At 31.2% G+C, this 6000-nt stretch overlaps 1 protein-coding gene across 2 annotated transcripts in view; it reads right to left on the reverse strand.

The window, feature by feature from the left end:
* LOC129957368 (uncharacterized) overlaps nt 1–4374 on the reverse strand; it is a 43275-nt gene extending 38901 nt beyond the window's left edge. For both annotated transcript variants that reach the window (XM_056069659.1, XM_056069658.1), the window contains exon 1: nt 4247–4374. The gene's annotated coding sequence lies outside the window, so the exon portion shown is untranslated. The remainder of the gene's footprint in view (nt 1–4246) is intronic.
* Between the last annotated feature and the right edge of the window lie 1626 nt (nt 4375–6000).

Consider the following 6000-nt stretch of genomic DNA (forward strand, 5'->3'; position numbering starts at 1 on the left):
TGTATTATTTCAGTTTATTGACTTCAGGTTTTACAAATGACATACAAGTGAATAGCATACTTTAAGAAAGGCAACGAACTTTATCTTATGACTTTAAACGTGAAATGTTTATGTATGAAAACTGACGGTTCAAATAATAACAAATCAAAAAAATTAAAACTAACTAAAAACCGATGCACTTAAAACTATAAGCATATGCGAAAAATATATAATTAACATAAATACAATTTAGTTACAAAAACATACAATTAACCTAAAAACAATTGATTTACATTGTAACCTGAAATAAAACAAAACAGCGAGTCCGTATTTCTTTAAAATCAAGTCAAGTCTATTTTATTTATCAATTGAGATTGAGATAGCTGCAACAGTATAATACACATAATTTTTAAAATTTTTAATTAAAATGAAAACACAGTTGTCAACAATCAGAACACACTGCGCATGCGTGAATTTTCAACGCCAGTTGGGGTAACGCAATGCAGAATAGAAATTTTTAATTTCCTTTAATCTGTTTTATTTTAATTTAAAAGTACTTCAGAATGAATCCGAAAGATTGATTCATTAACAATGTTTAATTTTAAATGCATCAAACACCAAGAAAATACACAGAATCCTTTCAAATTATTTCGAAAATATATTAAGCCTAACCTCATTAGTTAAAAAAAAAACTGAGGCCTTACTCATTTTTGGCGGGAATTGGCCTCAGATTTTTGGCGGGAAAGTTAGTTTTTAATTAATAAAAAATTAATCACTCAATTAACCGGAATAATTAGTAGCCTATGTCCTATTCCATACTATAATCTATCTCTCAGCTAAATTTCATCCAATTCCGTTCAACCGTTCTGGCGTGATTGACTAACAAACATCCATCCATCCATCCGAACTTTCACATTTATAATAGTAGTATAGATATATAACATTTTTTTATAGCTAACAATTATGGTCTTTTTCTATTTGCTGTCATCCTGACAATGTCATACAGCGCCATCTCGTAAATTTTTGTGGTACTTGCATTGTTACCATAGGATGATAATCTACTGGTACCTTAAAATTCCGTGAGATGGCGCTATATGACATTATCCGAATACGAATGCGTTCGGCTCACATCCAATAGCACCAATGAGATTATTGTGTTGGCCAATCAATTTCTCGTAGTTGTAACATTACCGAATTTGGACATCAAATCAATGTTGGATATGTTTTTCTTTGGCTAGACCAAAAGACTCATATGGTTTACTTATAACGTGTATCTGTAGCCAACCTGTGCACTTTACAATACCTAGGAAACCTTTAAGAAAAACCCTTAATTTTAATTTATTCAGCCAATATAAGAACAACATGTTAAACTAAATACATTCATTGTTTATCAATTTAAATTCTCAGTTCATATGTAGGTAAGGTTTAAAAATATTCATATGTAATCAGTATTTAAAGGAGAAAAAAACAAACAAAAAAAAAACAGCCCCGCTAAGCTCTGTAAAGAGGCGGTCCAACGACCTGCCACCTCACGGATTTGGTCATAAATCTGACATCCAACCCACTGGGGGACCACACTCCCCCGTCGCCCGTGGTACGCCTGTAGTACGCCTGTAGTTTCCCGCAAAAGGTCGGTAGATGGATAAACATCAAAGAACCGGAAAATTTGTTTGGGCTATGGGGGGGGGAGGGAGTCAAAGAAACTGAGGGTTTTGAGCGGTCGAAAGGGGAACGCGTGCCGTCTGAAGATTTCTCTGGTTGTGGGTCCGCTGCCACAGGCGGGGGTGGTACCACGAAGGAAGGGTGACAGTTTTATGACCGCATCTGTGAAGATCACCCGGTCGTTGGACCGCGGCTTAAGACGCATCTGCCTATCCACAGGTATCCAATAAGCGCCATTCGAAATGGAGAGATTGAAATTGACAATATATAAGCATGAAGTGGACCTTCTAATTTATTTATTTATTATTACATTACATTTATTCATTATTTATATTCATGGTTATCCTTTAACCAACTGGACCGATTTTTCCCAACAGGTCCCTGCGACAAAGTATAGTCTACACTTGATTCAATATAGCGACTAAGACTGGACAGGCAGTACACATTGACTAAGTCCATTGTAAAAGACTCTTAATATCTACAACAATTTAATCAAAAATCTTTTTTTAGGATAAATTGTTTTTATTCTCATTTTAAAGCGAAATCAGCTGTTAAATCCCCCCTCCAATCTCCAAGCTAATCCGGTAACACATTTGGATGCAAAATTAACCCATTAATTGCCAATTGCTTTTTTTTAAAAATTTTTTTGCCGGAGAAGTTATATATGCACAAAAATTTGTGTAACATTATATCGCTCGGCAGTTTTTTTCTTTGTTTTTATTTGTAAAATTCTGCTTTTTCGAAGAAAATATTTAGATACGAATCGCATACTGATTACATATAAATATTTTTCAATCTTACCTGCATATGAACCGGTCATTTAAATAAAGAAAATCACGAATGCACTGAGTTTAACGCGTTATTCTACACAATTACAGTATTCATTTCACAGTTTATCTATCATTAATTATTTTTGAACTCACACTCAGTTTTACCATTTTGAAATCGGTATGAGATGGTGCTGTGTGACATTATCACCATAAGAGCAGATAGAAAAAAGCCCTATTAGTTAGTTACAAAAAATATTTTTTTTATGTGCAAAATCGCTTTTTTAAGGAAAGTCACCTATATAAATAAACTTAAAAAGCAAAAATATTGAATACAAATACATAAGTAAAAAAATAAAGCAGAGAGCGCGGCTCGAACCGAGGACTCGCAAGACGTGCGTCATTCATATTGTTCTGACCACAATACTACAAAACTGGCACTTCGAAGTGGAAATTGAATAAAGTTATTCTAATATTAAGTTATAAATTTTTTTTGTTTGTAAAATCGCGCCTTTTCAGGAAAGACACCTATGTAAATGAACTTAAAAAGCAAAACCTTGTCCAAGCAAAACTTGATCCGAATCATCAGAGCCGCTTCCAAGATGAAATAAATAAATAAATATAAGAATTAATAAATAAATAAATATAAGAAGAATAATAATAATAAATAAATAGAAGAATATAAGAATACATATAAGAATTGCTCGTTTAAAGATACAAGATAATCAAATTTTCTTTTGTTTTTGAAAATGATATTTTTAAAAAATAGTGTCGTTATAAAACGATAAATAAAATCATTTCAATAAAAAGTAAAAGACAAGTAAGAAGCAAATCGTTGCTATAACCTCTTAATTACATGTTTATATACTGTATTTCATTATATTATAAAAATCAAGTCAAAAAGGTAATGCTTCAAATATGACAATTCTGTTCCGTTCAGTTTACAGACGAGTGCGGAATTTGTTGGCTTTTCATAAAGAAACGAAACACAGAATACACATTTTCTGCTACACACAATATTGATTGATGTATATATATAAAGAATGAAACTAAACTGTTAGGCGCACCAGATATATATTTGATGTCGAGTGTCCGTAAAATATCCAAATCTCCAAATGGGATTGTGGCAGCTAATGGGTTAAGAACTTGTTTTTGGATAGGCAACTCAAGAAATTAATAAAATAAAATTAATGTTACGTATTTTTTTTAGAAAAAAAAAGTGCAATACTGCAAATTGGGAATTTTATGATATTTTATTAATAATGCATAAACAATTAAAACGTATAGATAAATTATTTCTTTACTTTTAAAATACCGAAATGTATTACATCTGTTTTTATGTATTATGTTTTTATGTAGTAAATGTATTATCTGTTTTTATCCTTAAGTTTTATCTTAAATTTAAATTAAAATATCAATTCTGATATTTATTGTGAACATGTTCTAATTTTTGACACAAACAGTCTTGGAATGAAAGTTTGAACCCTTAATTTAATTAATTTACTTGTAGTTAATTACGAAAACATTTCACTCGTAAGATAATATGTTTTTAATAAAACATTGGAAAATATCTTATAATACACACACACACATACATATATATTTACAATTTCAATTTACTAATTTATTTTTACTTACTCATTACATTACGAAAAAAAATTATAGAAAATAAACTTTCTTTGATAAAAAATACTAATAAATAAAAAGTATGTTTAATCTTACAGTTTCCATTAACTTATCATTTTATACTAGATTATCAAACAGAGAGAAAATTAAAATACATTGTCGATAAACTTTCTTGATTGAAAGCTTCAGAAACCATCTAATTCGAGACTTACCTCCTTTCAATTCTTACTTCACTAGCGTGGATGCTGTAATAGACTAGCATTTGCGACTCCAGGAAAAATTATTACTTGCAATAACAGAATTACATAAACAACAAAAACAAACAGTCTTTAAAATAAGCAAACACGCCGGCTTTTAGAATTGATAATTAGAAGTGGTCGCTTGTTAGATCCGTAAATAAATTATTGAAGAATATGCATATTATTTTTCTCGTCAGAGTAGAGGTACAGACAGTCGAAAAAATTATTTGGCACTCCGTCCTCTTTCGTGTTCGCTTAATTATCGGAAATAGGATAAAAAATTTATAATTTAAAAGTTTCCAGTTTCTACGCCATTTCCACTTTGTGTCATAATTATCATGAAAGCTATTTGAGCGTTGTTGCTGTTATGTGAGAAGGCTTTCTTTTATAGTTGCGGTTGTAGAATTTGACCTGAAGCGATAATTAGCGGAAACAAATTCCGACTCGTTTTTACTTTATGTTATACGAAATATTTGAAGGGAAAGTATTGTAATAGTCAAAAAAATTCGATCTCGAGATTTTGACGAATCTTCAAGTTTAAGACATCCTTGAGCTCAAGAAACATTGTTTTAAATAATAGAGTTGTCTATTTGTCTGTTAACATGAAAACTCAAAAACTCTTTAAGTTAAATGGAAAAGACTGCATAAGTTTCTTTTATACTAAATTTGTACATTTTTTTAGAAGTTTGGACGACACCTGTAAAGAAGAAATCTTCCAGGGGTAAGAAAATACGATAAAAACAACATATAAAAAGCTAGATAGCTAAAATTTGGTATATATATTTAGCTAATACAATGTAGACCTACATCAAATCTGAGGATCCATAAGTGGAATGTCAAACCAAATTTGAGGATCTTTATAGATGTTTGAAAAATCAATAATTCAAAAATTTAACAAATTAGGAAAATAAAATTTGGTTCACATTTTTAACATCTAAAATGGTGATCTTTATCAAATTTTGAATCATATCTTTAGAAAATCTTCGCATGCTTGTAAACGCGATAGCTCAAAAATTCAACATATTTTAAGTAAATGAAATTATGTATTATGTTTATGGTAGTCTGATTACAATTGTAGTCCAGTGTCAAATTTGGCTTAAGTCCTAGAAAAAAATACTCTCAAAATCTCTATTTTTTTCGTGTACTTGTGTATTAACCGTGACAGCGATTAATCTCCTTCTTCATATCTCTAAAGATTGTTTATTAATATGATTTTTTTTTCGTAAATTTTGTTCGCCAGTGGTATAGCGTTAATAACCAGCACTGGGTTTCTTTACAATACCGCGAAGCACTTAATTTTCATGTAAGATACTCTAAAAATAAAAATTTGAGTACTTGTAGCTTATCTAAGATCCACAATTTTATGCGGCGTCGAGGAGGAGAATATCGCTTTTTTTAGAGAGAATACGAGAAAGTTTCTGGGAAACTGCGCCTGTTACTCAATTTTTCACTTCAAAGGCAAGCATGAATTAAATATAAGCAAAACAACATTTCAATATAATACATGGAAGTTTCATTTACATTTAGTTGCTAGTTTTTGAAACTGCCGGCGTCCTGGCATAGGGGTAGCGCATCTTCCCCGTGATCTGGGCGTCCTGTGTTCGAGCCCCAATTTGGCATGGTATTTCTTACGTTGTTCTATCTGTGAGATGTATGAATGTGCCCTCCTGTAAAAAGGGGTGGTGCAAGTGAATGAGTGATGTGTGAGTAGCTAAATCGTACTCTTG

The sequence above is a fragment of the Argiope bruennichi genome, chromosome 11 (assembly GCF_947563725.1).
Source record: "Argiope bruennichi chromosome 11, qqArgBrue1.1, whole genome shotgun sequence".
NCBI lineage: Eukaryota > Metazoa > Arthropoda > Arachnida > Araneae > Araneidae > Argiope > Argiope bruennichi.